We start from the raw sequence: 17531 nt of genomic DNA, 5'->3' as shown, positions 1-17531 counted from the left end.
TTATTTATAATTTGCCATAATAAATATTAAATTGAAATCAAGGCTAAAACAAAACAAAACAAAAAAACCGTAAGGTAAATGGTAGGAAACCTCATGTCCATCAGAAGTTATACTTCTTTAGGACAACAAAACCTCAATATTTCCATATAATCAATAAGTTTGATATCTTCATATCTCCCTAGTAGCTCAACTAGCTACAGCTATTATCAGAACAATCATTTCCAAATCCAATGCCCATCATTACTAATAATAAATTTAGTTTTTGTATTTGCATACATTTAAATAATTTTGGGTAGTCTAACTCCTCAGATGATGAATTATTCAAAAATTGTTGCAAAAAACAAAATTTCACTTTTGTAATAAAAGCATTTGATGACTGAGGGTTCTTGTACAGAACTCCAACTTTGTAAATATTCTGTTCATAGCAAACCGCTGTTATAAAACAAGTTACAGTATCAATACTGTTTCAGAATTGTACCAATTTGTCAATACTATAAAGCCTCATTAATTTATATAACACATTCAAAACTTAAGAAATTATGTATACAAGCAATCTTAAATGTAATAGCAAAACAGCAATATGATTTGTTGTGTATCTACTCTGTACAAGGTATTTTATATACATCATCTTCCTTAATTCTCAGAATAACTCTATGAATAGTTCATATCCTAATTTATAGAGGAGAAAACTTGGGCCCCAAAAGATGGACTAACATGTCCAGGTGACACAGCTACTTAGTGTCAGGGGCACAGATCGCACCCAGATCTATTTGGTTCTTGAGGGTACTCGTATCTTGAGAAATCACTTACTGCATATAAAACATTTTTCTAGAAATTATATTAACCAAATGTCAAAATGGTTATCCCTGGATATTCAGACAATGGCTGATTTTTACTGACTTTTTTATACTTAACATTTTCCTGTTTTTGCAATAAGTACTTATCATCTCATATATAATTGGTAAAAATATTTTAAAATAATTACCCCTGCTCTCAGGGGGCTATAATTTTTTTATTTTAAATTTTCTATCTCTCTTTACTTGAAACATCTTCAATCCTTAACAATTCTCTCTTGCCAAATGGTGTTTATCATTTCTTTCAAAATCTAATTTAAAAAATTACATAATTCCTAAATATCTCTTGACTATTACCATTTCACCAAACTTTCGTATTATTTGTGCTTGCAAATGCTGTTAAAAGAAAAAATTTTGTATTATTATGATAATGAATGTGTGTGTTACATTTTTCATTGAAATCAGTTCTGGAGTAAAACAATAGTAAACTGCAGCATGCAGAGCATTCATATAGGCTGGTAATCATGATTTTGAAGGATTCTCTATCTACATGGTTGTGTGATTTTTCTCTATCTGACCATTGTAGAAAAGGTAGTCAATAAACACAGAGAATGCATTAAAGGAATGTCTTTTGATAGCAATGATAGGGTACCAGAATGATGATGGGTCAGAGTTTTCATGTGACTGGTATAAATCTGTGATGCTTCCATACTTATACAGTTCCAAGGTGATGAATGATAAGAGAAACAAGAGTCAACTTTTAGGTAAAGAGGCAGCAACTTTAATATGCTGTGTGATAGAAAAAAATATGATTGGTAAAATATTACTAATAGGATAAGACAATTAACATAAGTAAATACTGATGTACAGGATGAAATAAGAGATAAGTAATGGAGAGTAGACTGTGGTAAGCAATGCTTGGATTCAGAAGTTTTCTCTTTAGATTGGCGGTGATCCCTGCAAGACTGTGGGCATGAGTATAGGCACAAATCTCCTATTTCCTTACATGCACTTCACGGCCCCACAGTATGTCTTCCATTGCTGGGCATCGTGAAGGAGCACAGAGACTGGACAGTCTCTCCCGACAAGGAGCAGTGACAGTGAAAAGAAAAAGGGAGCCAGTAAAAAGATAACCTGCTATTTTCAAAACATAACTATCACCTCAACAACAGAAAAGTAAATTATTGAGGGACCAATATAATTTGGCAAATACTCCCGGATTATTTCAGAAAGGTAGAACAGCCCTGGCTGGTGTGGCTCAGTGGATTGAGCGTGGGCCTGTGAACCAAAGGGCCATTGGTTTGATTCCCAGTTGGGGCACATGCCTGGGCTGTGGACAAGGTCCCCAGTGGGGGGGCCACGTGAGAGGCAACCACACATTGATGTTTCTCTCTCTCTTTTTCTCCCTCCCTTCCCTTCTCTCTAAAAATAAATAAAATAATTTTTTAAAAAAGAAAGGTATAACTATAAAATTTAGGGGGGAGGGGAAGAAGAGGTGGTGAAGTTGTGGCCCAATATACAGCTTTTATAACCTCTTTATGTTCCTATATTTCCAAGTTATTAAACTGTCATCAGGGAGACAACAATAATATGACATAATGAATGAGGTCTCTTATCCTAATCCATGATCAGTCAAAAGTGGGAGCTATAGCTCTTTCAAGTACAATAACTTTATTTTTGAAATTGCCATTCACGATATTGTTTTTAAATGTTCATTCTCCTGTAATGTCTGATTATTTTTTGTATATGATTAAAAACACAGTGCTTAATATTTCAAACACATATAAACATTCAATCAAATATTAATTACTGCCTTTAAAAATGAGTTATGTTTGAAGAATTATATCTAAGTCAAATATCTGTAGATCATGTTTCGGCCGTAGGCAAATTGTAACAGTTGAGTTATAAATTCCTAAGAACAGTGACTATAATAAAATACGAACATATTATAAGCACTGCCAAAAAACATTACAATAAAGCAATAAAAAATTTCATACTTTATGTGACCAAAAGAAAGCCCCCCCCCCAAAAAAAATCTGAAATCTCACTTGTCCTTTAACGTATTTTAAAATGATATTTTTCTATTGTACGGTATTTTCTTTTCTTTTTTCTAATTTAAACACATGTAATGGTTAGAGTCCTTATTTTATCTTTTTTTTTGGTTCTTCAATAATGAAAACCCAGAGTGCCATTTTTCTTGTAGCCAACTAATACATGCTTAGAAAGGACTGGAAAGAAGATTGAAAAACTAACCATTGGGAAGAAATCCACATTGCAACTGAGTTAGTACAGGGAAGCAACAGGACCATGTGATATTTCCTCTGCAAAAAAGCCCAGGGAGGGTGTCATATACCTTCTGTGCACGGACTGTGGATTTAATGTTGCCACCAGCTCTGACTCAACTAAGGCCTTTCTATTCAATATCATTGCCTAACCTAAAATAAACACTGTTAAAGAGCATGGTAAGGGGGTGGAGTGTTCCGATTAATTGAAAATAACTACACATTCTACCTATAACTCAACAAGTTTCAAAATGATGCAGAATGGTAAAACACATTTAACTCAAAACATTATTGAACAAAGAGTCAATAGATTTGAGTCATGATCCTGGTTTTGCTATGTCTGTGTGGACTGGGGTAAGTCACTCAGAGGATGGAACTCATGTTCCTCATTTATAAAATGAAGTGAGTGGATTTATAGGCTCTGAGGTTTCTTCCAGCTATAAATTTGTTGCATTCTGTAAGAAATTATAAGAGAAGTACATATTCCTAAACCCCCCAAATTAACTCTTCCAATGGACTATTTTGTTTGTCAATACCATCATTTTTCCTGTATTTTGGAGTCTCTGATCCATTTTTTAACTCTTCTCTTTTTCCTTCTCCAGGACTATCACGTAGAAAGCTAAAATGATACCTATAGCTTAGCAAGAAATAATATTAAAAAAAGACATGTGAGGAATCCAGACACTCTTTTATAGTAATAGATAGATGCCTTGCACTGATGTTTCACCCTGAAAACCTCAGCTCCCTAAAATATTCTAAGAAGCAACTAGCCCATGTTTCTGAGCTACTCTGACTTGGCACACTCTTCCTCAACAAAAGATTTCTGAGACCTACTGACTTTGGACATGAGCCTCCAGAAGGAAAGGGGCAACATCAGAGAATCATATATCTTCACAAGCATCATGTATCCTTATATATTCTTTGTATTGTTGGTTTGGCTTGAGTTGCAAGGTAAAAATTAACTTTCATCATGTCATCATTCTTAAACTGAACCAGCCTTTTCTGGCCTGGTTCATTTTTACTTTCCCATTCATATCTAATTACAAATTAATCGTCTTGTATCATTCACAATATTATATAATTCCAAGTTTAATTTTTACTAAATCTAGAAAATTTTATACAATTTAGTGAACTCATTCATTGAGATATAATTTAAAGATAAGGAAGATACAAATAAGTGGAAGCATATACTGTACTCATGCATTAGAATGATTAACATCATTAAAATGCCCATACTACCCAAAGCAATCTATAGATTCAATACAATTCTTATTAAAATACCAATGACATATTTCACAGATCTAGAAAAAATATTCCAAAAATTTATATAGAACCAAAAAGATGCCAAACAGCCTGAGCAATCTTGAGAAAGAACAAAGATGGAGGGATCACAATACCTGATATCAAACTATACTATAAGGCCATTGTAATGAAAACAGCATGGTACAGGCATGAGAACAGGCATATAGATCAATGGAACAGAACAGAGAACCCATAGATAAACCCACATTTCTATGGCCAATTAATACTCGACAGAGGAGGCAGAACATACAATGGAGTCAAGACAGTCCCTTCAATAAATGGTACTGGGAAAATTGGACAGGGACATGCAAAAAAATGAAACTACACCACCAACTTACATCATACACAGGGAATAAGCTCAAAATAGACAAAAGACTTAAATGTTAAATCATGAAACCATAAAAATCCTAGAAGAAAACATATCAGACATCTCTTGTAGCAATACTTTTTGCCAATACATCTACTTGGTCAAGGGAAACAAAGGAAAAAAATAAAAAATGGGAGTACAGCAAACTAAAAACCTTTTGTAAAGCGAAAGAAACCACCAACAAAATGAAAAGGGAACCCACTGAATGGGAGAACATACTGGCCAATAACATATCTTATAAAGGGTTAATTTGCAAAATACATAAAGAACTTACACAACTCAACACCAAGATAAAATCCAATTAAAAAATGGATAAAGAACCTGAATAAACACTTCTCCAAAGAGGACATACAGATGACCAATAGACATATGAAAAAATGCTCAACATCAGTAATCATCAGAGAAATGCAAATTAAAACCACAATGAGATATCACTTCATACCTCTCAGAATGGCTATCATCAATAAATCAACCAACAACTAGTGCTTGTGAGGATGTAAGGAAAAAGGGAACCCTTGTGCACTGTTGGTGGGAATAAAGATTAGTGCAGCCACTGTGGAAAAATTATGGAATTTCCTCAAAAAATTAAAAATGGAACTCCCTTTTGACCCATCAATTTCACTTCTGGGAATATATACTAAGAATCCCAAAACACCAGTTCAAAAGAATATATGTAGCCATAGGTTCATTGCAGCATTATTTACATTAGCCAAGATAGGGAAATAGACCAAGTGCCCATCAGTAGATGAGTGGATTAAAAAGCAGTGGGGCATTCACACAATGGAATAGGACATGGCAGGCAGTAAAAAGAAAAAAAGAAATCTAAGGAATTCCAGCCAAGATGGAGGCATAGGTAGACACACTATGCCTCCTCCCACACCCAAAAGAAGGATAACAAAAATTTAAAAACAAAAAAAACAACCAGACCTGACAGAAAATTGAACTGTATGGAAGTCCGGCAACCAAGGAGATAAAGAAGAAACATTCATCCAGACCAGTAGGAGGGGCAGAGACGGGCAGCTGGGTGGAGAGGGCTCATGGCAAGTCGGTGGCTGGCGGACTCAGCAAGGCAGTGGATTTCGGACTGGGTGGTCACACATTCGAGTGCAGATAAACCGGGGGGGATAACTGGGGAGGGAGACAGACCATGCAACCCAGGGCTCCAGCTCGGGGAAATAAAGCCTTAAACCACTGACTGAAAACACCTGTGGGGGTTGAGGCGGCAGCAGGCAGCAGGATAAACTCCCAGCCTCACAGGAGAGTTCACTGGAGAGACCCACAGGGTCTTAGAATGTAAATAAGCCCACCCACCTGGGAATCAGCACCAGAAGGGCCCAGTTTGCTTGTGGGTAGCAGGAGAAGTGACTGAAAACCAGGAGAGAGCAGAGCAGGTGCCATTGTTCCCTCTCGGACCCCTCCCCCACATACAGTGTCACAGAGCAGCAATGTGGGTTGCCCTGCCCTGGTGAATACCTAATGCTCTGCCCCTTACTGTGTACCAGGCGCAACAAGACAAAAAAAAAAATAGCCCAAATGAAAGAACAGATCAAAGCTCCAGAATAAATACAACTAAGTGACAAAGAGATAGCCAACCTATCAGATGCACAGTTCAAAATACTGGTAACCAGGAAGCTCACAGAATTGGTTGAATATGGTCCCAAATTATAGGAAAAAATGAAGGCCATGCTAAGTGAAATAAAGGAAAATGTACTGGAAACCAGCAGTGACAGGAAGGAAACTGGGACTCAAATCAATGGTGTGGATCAGAAGGAAGAAACATTCAACCAGAAAAGAATGAAGAAACAAGAATTCAAAAAAATGAGGAGAGGCTTAGGAACCTCCAGGACATCTTTAAACGGCCCAACATTCGAATCATAGGGGTACCAGAAGGAGAAGAAGAATAGCAAGAAATTGGAAACTTATCTGAACAAATAATGAAGGAAAACTTTCCCAATCTGGCAAAAGAAATAGAATTCCAGGAAGTCCTGGAAGCTCAGAGAGTCCCAAAGAAGTTGGACTCAAGGAGGAACACACCAAGGCACATCATAATTATATTACCCAAGATTAAAGATAAGGAGGAAATCTCAAAAGCAACAAGAGAAGAGGAGACAGTTACCTACAAAGGAGTTCCCATAAGCCTGTCAGCTGATTTCTCTTAACTTAAGAGACCTTGCAGGCAAGAAGGAGCTGGAAAGAAGTATTTGAAGTCATGAAAGGCAAGGACCTACATCCAAGATTACTCTATACAGCAAAGATTTCATTTAGAATGAAAGGGCAGATAAAGTACTTCTTGGACAAGGTCAAGTTAAAGGTGTTCGTCATCACAAAACCCTTATTATATGAAATGTTAAAGGGATGGGATTTATCTAAGAAAAAGATCAAAAATATGAACAGTAAAATGACAACAAACTCACAGGTATTAAGAACCACACCTGAAACAAAACAAAAACTAAGCAAACAACTAGAACAGGAAAGAATCACAGAAATGGAGATCACATGGAGGGTTATTAGCAGGGGAGTGGGAGCGGGAGAGAAGGGGAAAAGGTACAGAGAATAAGTAGCATAAATGGTTGGTAGAAAACAGGTTAAGAATAGTATAGTATAGGAAATGTAGAAGCCAAAGAACTTCTGTATGACCCATGGACATGAACTAAAGGGGTGGGGGAATGTGGGAGGGAGGGGGTATGCAGGGCAGAGGGGAATAAAGGGGGGAAAATGTGACAACTGTAATAGCATAATCAATAAAACATATATATATATAAAAAGTCATACCTTTTGCAACACCATGAATGGACCTAGAGATTATTATGCTAAGTGAAATAAGCCAGTCAGAGAGAGACAAAACACCATATGATCTCACTTATATGTGGAATCTAATGAACAAAACAGAAACAGAAGCATGGATACATGGAACAGACTGACAACTATCACAGGAGAGGGGGGATGGAAGTCTGTATTAAGAGAAACTGAAGGGATTAACCCCGAAACACACACACACACACACACACACACGCATATCACATATAGACAACAGTATAACAGTGTGGTGGTAGCCAGAGGAAAAGGGGGCGGACGTAGGAGGAGATGGAAAAAGCGGGAGAAAAAGGAGACAGAAAGAGACATTGCTTGGGACGATGGATGCATGATGCAGTGTGCAGATGAGGTGTTACTGAGTTGCACACTTGAAACTGGTATGGTTTTATGAACCAATGTCACCCCAATGAATTCAATAAAAAATTAAATAAAGTCAAGTAAATAATAAAGAGCAACAAAATAAAATAATCTCCCCACACAAAGGTAAATAATATCTATATGAAGATGTGGAAACTGAAGCATAGAGAGGTCCATGATTTGCCCAAAATCATTGACAAAGGAAGTAGCAAAGCTGGGATTCAGGCCACTTCAACATCTGTCCTTAATCACAATGCTAAATATAAAATGTCTCTCTGTATATACCCGTAGTTTAAAAAATATATATTTTACCTCTTACACGTGTTGATTTGTTTGCTCGCTTATATATTTGACAGCATTCCTTAAAACCATTATCAATTTTCTTCACTACGAAACCTATATAATCTCCCCTCCAATTTTTTTTAAGGCTAGATCTTCCATTGTGAAACTTTGGAGTTGTCAGTAATTTATTTCTTTTCATCAGTTACTAGAAGTTAAAAATTTAATGTTTTAGCTTCCCTCAAAGACTGAGAAGCAGCTCATGGGGATCTGAATTTGTTGATAGTCATTTAGAATATCTTATGCATTAAAGTCTTATATTAGAAATAAAAAAACCTTGTTATTCAATTTATTTTTCAACTCTCACCTGTATATTAAGTTTTCCTCCAGACTGCTATTCTCTCCATAAGTAATTGTGGAAGTTACTATTATTATTATTATATCGGCTAGACTATTAATATAGAGCCCATAACTGCTCATATTAACATACTAGAGCTATTAAAATCCCCTTTAATAAAATACAAAATATTTCATGGTAGCTCCTCTATTAGTGATGTACCAGTATATATGTGTATGTATGAAGTAGCAATTGACAGGATCAGTCAGTATATGCTATGATAGCTCGACAAGCAAACAGAATTGTCATATGCTTTACTCACCAAATCTGACATTGCTTTCTTTAGTTTTCAATGCACTTCTCTTTCTAGAAAATATTTTCATTTTAATAACTATTTATTATCTTCAATACACAATCCTAGCCATCTCTTGCTTTAATGTAACAGTGAAACTATGATATGTGAAAACAAATTTTAATTTCTTCATTTTTTATAGCTTTGCATACAAACATTTCACATGATTTTAAAGTCATGAAATTATCATATAGTTTGAGATTAGGTCTAAAAAATATCACAAATCATGGAAGCAATGATTAACTAATGAAGTTTCAAGTGTAGTAAAATCTTAGTTTTACTAAGAAAATAGTACACCTGCATTAGTAGAAAGTTTACGAGATGGGGCACTTTAAAAAAAGCAGTTGTACTATGTATCAAGTGGGAAAAACAACAAACATAGGTTGTGAGATGTCAATTACATTTTAAGGAACTTTAATAACTAGATTAGAATAATTTGAATTTAGCATGTACTTTGTATATAAATGGGGACTTCTAAAAGATTTAGGGTTCTTAAAGTATTGTCCAAGGGTTTAAGAATTTCTCCTGAAATGTTACTAATATTAATTAGCTAGCCATATTAATGTCATACTGTTCTCTTAAATTTTAATAATGTTATTAACTTAACATTAATTTGATGGATAACTGTCTGCTTTGAAATACCCTTTTTTGATTTCTGGAGCTTTTGCTCCATCAATTATCATGTGCTATAGTATCAATATCCCTTTCAGCAGACTATAATAAGTTCAAGTTTCTTGTTCATTAGAAACCAACAAAACCCTCCATTGGACGCCTCCCTCTTCCTTTCATAGCCCACCACATTAAAATTGCAGTCCATAGTTCCTAATTTTATATTCTCACCCCTCATTCACTTCTCATCCCAGAGCGATCTGGATTCTGCCTCTATTCTTACACTGAAACCGACAAAATATTTTTCAGTCCCTATCATACTTAATCTCTGCACTATTTGGAACTGATACCTACTTCTTCCTTGAAGTTGTCTCCTCTCTTGCCAATCTTCCTAAGTATTATGGGTTCCCAGTTCTCTTCTTGTCTTTCACACATTTATTCATGTGCTCTGGGTAAGAGTCCCCACTTTAGGTAGCTGGCAAGTTCACAAAATTTCTTCTTTTTAATCTGAAATAAAATATACAGATATACAATGTGGTCCCTTTCTATGCGAGAGGACCCATCCACTTTTCCTGGACATAACTAATTGTTCCAGGGTTAAACATCTGACCCAAGCTGAAGCATCAGATTCATACTATTTCAAATTTTCAAAATGAATTTTGAAATTTGGAACAAAGGCAGGGAAAGAAGAGTCACTGGTGGTAAGCTGATCAAGTTAACTGCAGCCTTCCAAGAGAAAGTGCACTGCCAACAACCACTTTTTCTTTTTTCTTTCTTTCTTTCTTTTTTTTTTTTTTTTGCTTAAATTAACCAAAGTAGTTTTTATTAAACTAATACATATCTTGATTGGCTCCTCTCTCATCTCTGTCATTAAACACTGATATTCACCACAGGGATCTTTCTAGACCTGCTTCTCATTTTAAATACTTTCCCTAAGCATTTGTCCTTCAAAGCCACTGCCTTCTTCTCATGTAATTGCACCAGAGTAGATTTGTTGTTTTCTCTGAAGAGTTTTAATTTTTATAAAATTTTGTTGTATTTTTATTAATTGGATTTTTCTCCTCCTCGGACCTCAGAAACAACTTTTCCTATTAATTCTCATTTTGTAGTCTTCCTAAATTTCATTTCCCCTTGTCTGACTTGGGAAGGAAAATGAATTAATCTTTCTTCCCCTTCTCTTATCCATTTCATGCTGGCATTCTTGGTATTCACTGTATTACACATGCTTTTTATCTATTATCTTGATGATAAAAATTCAGTCTGTATCTCTAAACTTAGTTCTTCTTCCAAGACCACCACACATATTTCCAAGCCCTCATTAGATAATTTCACTTCATTGATTCAAAGGTCCCTTAAACTCAACATGTCCAAAATTTAATTCAAAATCTTTTCCTTAATTTGGCTTTTCTTTCTATATTATGGGGTCACCACCTACCTAATTGCCCCCTCCCTTGCCCATGTACCTTAGTATCAGGTGTCAGCAAACGATGGTGCAGTTGGTCTGTTCTATGCCCTGTAAGCTAAGAATGGTTTTTACATTCCTAATGAGTTGTAAAAATAAAAACAAACAAAAGAGAAGATTATACGGTGGCTATATATGGTCCGCAAATCCTAAGATACTATCTGTCTAATAGAAAACGTTTGCTGACCCCTGTCTTCAATAGTCACCAGATTCTTTGACCCTTTCTTTCTCTAGTGCCCTTAATAGTTACCAAATACTCTCACATTGTTCTCCCTCTGTCTGCTACCAGTATATCCAAACTCATGTTATTTCCTTCTGAAAAAAGAAAAAAAGAAAAAAAGCTTCTTGTATGGACTCCAGGACTCACACCTCGTGGTATAATAAAAATACATACATTTGGTTTTTGCCCCTCATTTCCCCCATCCCCTTCCTTTGTCCTATGCATCTCTTTAATTTGGCCATTCTTGAGTGTATACTTTTAATAAAACTGTAATTAGAAGTATAGTGCTTTCCTGAGTTCTGTGAATCATTCCAATGAATTAGTAAACTAGAGGGGGGTTACAGGAATCCCCAAATTTGTAGTTGGTCAAGCACAAGTCGGTATCCCTTGGAGACCCCACCTGTGGCTCATGTCTGAAGTGGGGGCAGTCTCATGGGACCGAGCCCTTGACTTGTGGAGTCTGCACTAAGCCCAAATAGTTAGTGTCAGAACTGAAGTGAACTGAATTACAGAACACCAGGTTTGTGTCCACACTACATACTGGCAATAGACTTCTTGTTTTACAAACCAAATCAGATCATTTCACTGAAGGATATCTATAATGCATAGGACAACTCCAGGCTCTTTATCTTGTTTTTGTTTTACATATAATTCTTCATATTTAATTATATTTTTCTACTATAACTAACCTTAATTGACATCTTGAAATAGCTTCCTAGCTATAACTCCCTCTACTAAGGATGTTTTTAGTTGAAAATCACACTCCTGGAGGGCATTAACTTTATCAGTGTTCATAATACTATTTGTAGGCAACATATAACTATAATAACATAATTTGTATATTATCTTTAAACAGAAAAAGGTTATCTACAATTGTGGCTTAAGCCATTAAATCCCTTTTAACAACAAACTATTTTTTACAAATTGTGAATGGTAAGAAAATATACTTGTAATGAAAAATCAGGATTTAACATTTAAGCTATCAAATAAAATTTAAATGTGATGCCTTAAAACTCTAGTTGCCATCAAGAAAAAATAATTAAAAAATAATACTTTTAAAACTTAGTTTTAAAATTCTATTATTTTAATCATGTGGCCTACTTCTTTAATCTTGCCTTTGTAGTACACTTTTTAATTATATAATTCAATATGGTAATTTGTTATTGGTTAAAGCAAATTCATATGAAATGACCTGAAAAATATTATTTAAAAGGCAGTCAGTGAATGTAAGTATTGGATTTCTTCATGTTAAATCTAAAAATCCATCACTATACTTGCTTTTTACTTTATTTACTACTTAACATATCTCAGCAGTGAATCTATCATATCAACATAGTCACCATGATTCAAGCTGTAAATAATAGAGAGTGTCAGTGTCAATTTTGCTTTCTCACACTTGCTTCCCTTCACTTCATCTGATTTTAATAATCCCTGTCAAACCACAAACAGTCCAAATTACCTTCATGACACAGAAGCTTTCAAGGAGCAGACAGAATCTCAACTTTCATTTAGCAACTACAAAAGAAAGCTGTCCAGCTGGACAAATATTATTTCCACACTTGACAATCTCTATAGTTGAGCATGAATTTTAATTTTAACTAAACCTGCCAGGAGTTTGATAGGAGCTTCTTGTTTTGTGTAGATTGACTCACAGGATTATCAGACCAATGACTGCAATTGTGATGAAAGAACCCAACATTTTTATACACTAAAGATAAACTGTATACCAAAGCTGAGGGATCAAAATGAATGTATAAGAGATAATGTAGAGACATAGATTTCAGGAATAAAAACTACTTACATTAGGTGCTTTAATGACTAAAACATGTCTAAAGATATACAATACACCTTGATGTAATTTTTAAAATAACAGCTAAGTAAAACTAAAATGTAAAAGTTAAAATTTTACTCCAAGATACCATGGAAAAACAGGTTCTAAGAATGAAATCTAAAGAGATTTGTAAATCGCTTTAGACTGACTTGACTTCAAAGTCAAATTTTTAGAACAGTTCTATGCATCAGATTATAATAAATCTGATGTTTTTGACAAGTATTAAAAAGTCCACTCTATACTAATTAATGTGCCCTTATATATGCAATATAAACCTTCCAAAAAGTCAGAGTGAGAATAAATGTTTGTAGAGTATTAGAATAAAAGTTATAGTGTAAACTATACTAAGGACTATTATATCTTGGAAGTTTGATTTGTTAAACTTAAGTCTAAAAGTTGCAAATGGTAAAATATTTCTGGGAGCATTTTCTGTCTAAGCTAGGCCTGAATTCCCTCTATAGTTATTGGAACCTCACAATTGCCAAGTGTCAAGTGTTGGCTCCACCCTGTTACACTTGATTCTCGTTAGGTTCTTCCTTCTCCAAAGGCAATCCATTGGCTATTCCAGCATGATTTCTCCCCCAACTCCACCTTGAACACTACGGCTCAGTTTGCTTTATGGCCCCTTTGCTTTTTCTTTCCCCTTAGTCTTCGGACTAGATAATTTCATCCACATCCATGTCTACCATACAACCTGTGTGTGAAAGTTCCTGTTCTAACTATTCAACTCCACACTGCAGAACTCCCTTGGAGCCCCACAGGCTCCTCAAACTCAACATGCTCCCAATCAATCGTAATATCTTCCCTCTGAAACGTCTATCTTTTCTTGAGGCCCTTATGATAGTTAGTAGCACTACTATCAACCTATATACTCAGGTCAGAAATGTGACAGTCATCTCCCACATTCCAACATCATCTCACCATATCATAGCCAAATGATCAGTCTTACCTTGTATCTCTCACATCCATTCATCTCCTCCTATTACTCCTATGTAGTCTAAAACTCCGTCATCTGGATTAGTGCAGCAGTTTCCTAAAGAGTCTCCTTTATATTTTGTCTCCTTCTAACTCATTGCTGTCCTACCACCAGAATGATCTTCGTAAAACAGAGAGAGGAATTGGTGTAGCTAGCTTTTAAGTCTAAGTGACTAGGAGAAAAGTCATCCTCTTAAGAGAAAGAGAGAGAAATCAAAGGAAGGAATTATTCTCTAGGGAGAAATAGGTTTTTGAGAAATAATAAACTTGAAGTACAAATATTACGGTTATGTATAAATATAAAGCAATTGAATAGGGAGAAATTAATTGCACTGAGGAAGAAAGGATGATGCATATATACATAAAAGGACCATATAATTTATCATCCAAGCCAGGATTTTTTTTTGAGTGAAAATGGTACTGAAAATAGTTAAAACTACATAATTTTTGAAATGTATATATACTAACCAATTGAGTGGTTTTATTATATTTGTGGACCTATATACACCTATATTCAATTTTTTCAAAAATATCATTTAAAAAATATAACTGTACTCATAAAAGTAAAAATATTTATATTATTTGAATATGAAAATATAGCAACATGATTCTTGATACATTTTCATATACTTTTAATCAATTTCTTAGTTGTATCTGTCAGTTATTTTTTTGAAAAATGTATTTTTTATATTATTGTATTATTTTTATATTTTTCCAAGTTACATTTTAGGGTTAGTAAATTTTAAATTGTTGATGCCTTCAACTGATTGTTCAATATACCTTCCCTGAGGTGCTAAGCTACCTAATGAACTTGTTAAGTTCAGAGAAAAATTTTCTGGTGGAGACTTTAATTTTTTAAAGTCTCAAACATTTCTCAAATCCAAAGAGAGAAAATGTATACTGCCACGGCTAAATTATTTTTGTTTTCTTTATATCAGTCTAATCACAAAAATCTGTAGGTTGGTTATCTTGTCTATGTATGACCACATTTGTACTTTTTAACAACTACATCTTCTACTTAGCTTGGTAGATTCTGCAGATTTTTGGATGCTATTGTGAATTATAATGTGCATCACAACATATCCATAACATATATAGTTTTCTCCATAGGTTTTACATTTATTTTTTAAATGTTTATGATGCCATGTCCCACCACAACATATTTTTAACATCACCAAGACCAAATAATTTTATCATGTTGCAGTTCGTATTTCAAATTATAACAGTATGTAATGTTTGCTGTTTCACCTTTTACAGAATGAATTTCTAAATGCTTTGACACCATGAATTAGACACAAAACTTGAGCTACTGGAATTGATTTTTTAAATTAGAAATATTCTATGATACTGATATAAAACCAGTATCATTTAACTGTCAATAGAATTTTAATGAAGCCCTTTTTTTAAAATGAAGCTCTTTTTTAAGAGCTGTTATCTTTCATACATGAACACGAAAATTTGCAAATGCGTGATATTAATTTAGAACCATCAACCTAAATGAAAAGTCATGTTTCACAGAGGGGTACACAAATATACCTTCTGCAGCTAAGTATTAAATGTAGCATTTGCAGGCACAGTCTTTAAAAAATGCTGTGTAGTAGATGTTGATCTTCAGCAGACGGATGTCTTCTTGTTTTCATAGGATCAGTGATGTCATTACAGCCCCCATCGAATGTGAGTTACACATGAATTCTTTTCAGCAAGTCATAGGAAATTCAGTACTAACTGTTAAATGTGCACTGCTGTGTTTTTTTTTCAATTACTGTCATCAAAAGGGTTATTACAAAATAAAAAAGTGTTACCTAATGATAAAATAAATAGGTAGTTGTAGATGTATACTACAGGATACATGATGAAACCCTTGTAGCAGCAGCATTTAGTGTACTCACTCTCTGGCAAGATTAAATAAAGGCTGAAAAACTGTACAATCCATGGGCCAGGGCATGTGTCCAGCAGAACTGGCTGGCACATCAAGTGACCAGCAGAGGTGGTAGCATCGAATATTTCCACCATCACCATCACACAAAAGCTGAAAAAGTTAGCTGTACCTAACTGCTCATGCCAGAGTGCAATCATTTTACCAGCAAGTGCCTTTCATGATGCCCTTAAAAAAAAAGTGTTAGCTTATAGTATTACTTCTGGAAGGGAGCTGGAAAAGAAAAATGAGATAGTGCCAATTTAACCATATGTTAAAGTGAGAATTCTATTCACTACAGTGACATCTCACATATGAAATCGCATCACAATGTGGAGATACAAAGTGTAGGTCTACCTAAACCTAATCCAGTTTATTTACATGCAATTATTAAATAATACTTCATACGAAAATGAAAAATCTGAGACAAATGGCAAACCAAATGAAATACCAGGACAAAAGGCATAAAGTGAAACTATTCTGGGTAAGTTGTATATACAACAGGATGTCATTATGATGTGCTATTTTAAATGACAATATGACATATATAAAATGGAACTTACATACCTATAAAAAATGATCATCTAGCTCTGTGTGGCATGAAACAGAAAGATTTCCAGAAAACTGTATTATTTCATTTTAAAAAGTTGTAGAACTATAAATACAGTATAATAATTTTTTAAAAAACAGACAAACCGTCCAAAACAATCAGAAAGAATATTCAACAAGCTATTAACAGTGACAATCTATGGGTGATGGAACTAAAAAGGGAAAGGGAAAAGGAATTTTTTATTCTTTATAGTCTATTTTTGTTTGAACTTACTATAATAGGCATGTCTTTTTTTTGACACATAAGAAGCAAAAAATGTAAAAACACAAAAACATTATAAAACATTAACTATTTTAGTATTAATTGAGTGGTACAAGTATCAAATGACCTAGAATCCTGCAATGGGAAGTTCTGTATGGGCAGATGGCAATCAGGAAGACAAGCCACCAAGAAAATGGAAGATGAAGGCATTCGAAAGGTAGTAGCCCAGTGATCTTCCCCAAAGTCTCACAGGACCCACAGTTGAAGACATTTAGTCTCTCACTATATATAGGTTCAAGCATTCTCCAATTCTGGGAATGATCCAATAATTAGTGAAGGAAGGACATAAGAAGCCTTAGACAGACAATAACTTGAGAAGTAAATAATGAGCCCTGGCTGGTGTGGCTCAGTGGATTGAGCGCCGGCCTGCGAACCAAAGGGTCGCTGGTTCGATTCCCAGTCAGGGCACATGCCTGGGTTGTGGGCCAGGTCCCTGGTTGGGGACCTGCAACAGGCAACCACACATTGATGTCTCTCTCCCTCTCTTTCTCCCTCCCTTCCTTTCTCTAAAAATAAATAAATAAAATCTTTAAATAAAAAAGAGAAGTAAATAATGAATTTATCCACTACTTATTTCCCTCTCTTCCACAACCTGGGCTTTTACTCAGTTGTATTACCAGTGTATAATTAGGTCACTATCTTGAATTTTCTTTGCACATACTGGGATCCTACTCCTAGACCCCAGCCACAGGGACCTGCTCCAGATTGATGAACTACCACCAACAGGGGTCCCTGGTAATTCAAATGATAACATCCCTGGAATA

The 17531-nt window shown here is 34.9% G+C and overlaps 1 protein-coding gene across 6 annotated transcripts in view; it reads right to left on the bottom strand.

Annotated features, from left to right (window-relative positions):
• Positions 1-17531, bottom strand: part of KIAA0825 (KIAA0825 ortholog) — a 381528-nt gene that overhangs the window by 335629 nt on the left and 28368 nt on the right. The window contains exon 2 of one of the 6 annotated variants that reach the window (XM_053911862.1): positions 9848-10000. The exons of the other annotated variants lie outside the window; for them this stretch is intronic. The gene's annotated coding sequence lies outside the window, so the exon portion shown is untranslated. The remainder of the gene's footprint in view (positions 1-9847; positions 10001-17531) is intronic. 6 annotated transcript variants of the gene reach the window in all.

This window comes from Desmodus rotundus, chromosome 1 (genome assembly GCF_022682495.2).
Source record: "Desmodus rotundus isolate HL8 chromosome 1, HLdesRot8A.1, whole genome shotgun sequence".
NCBI lineage: Eukaryota > Metazoa > Chordata > Mammalia > Chiroptera > Phyllostomidae > Desmodus > Desmodus rotundus.
The sequence above is the reverse complement of the archived record's forward strand: the minus strand, read 5'-3'. Positions and strand labels throughout refer to the sequence as shown.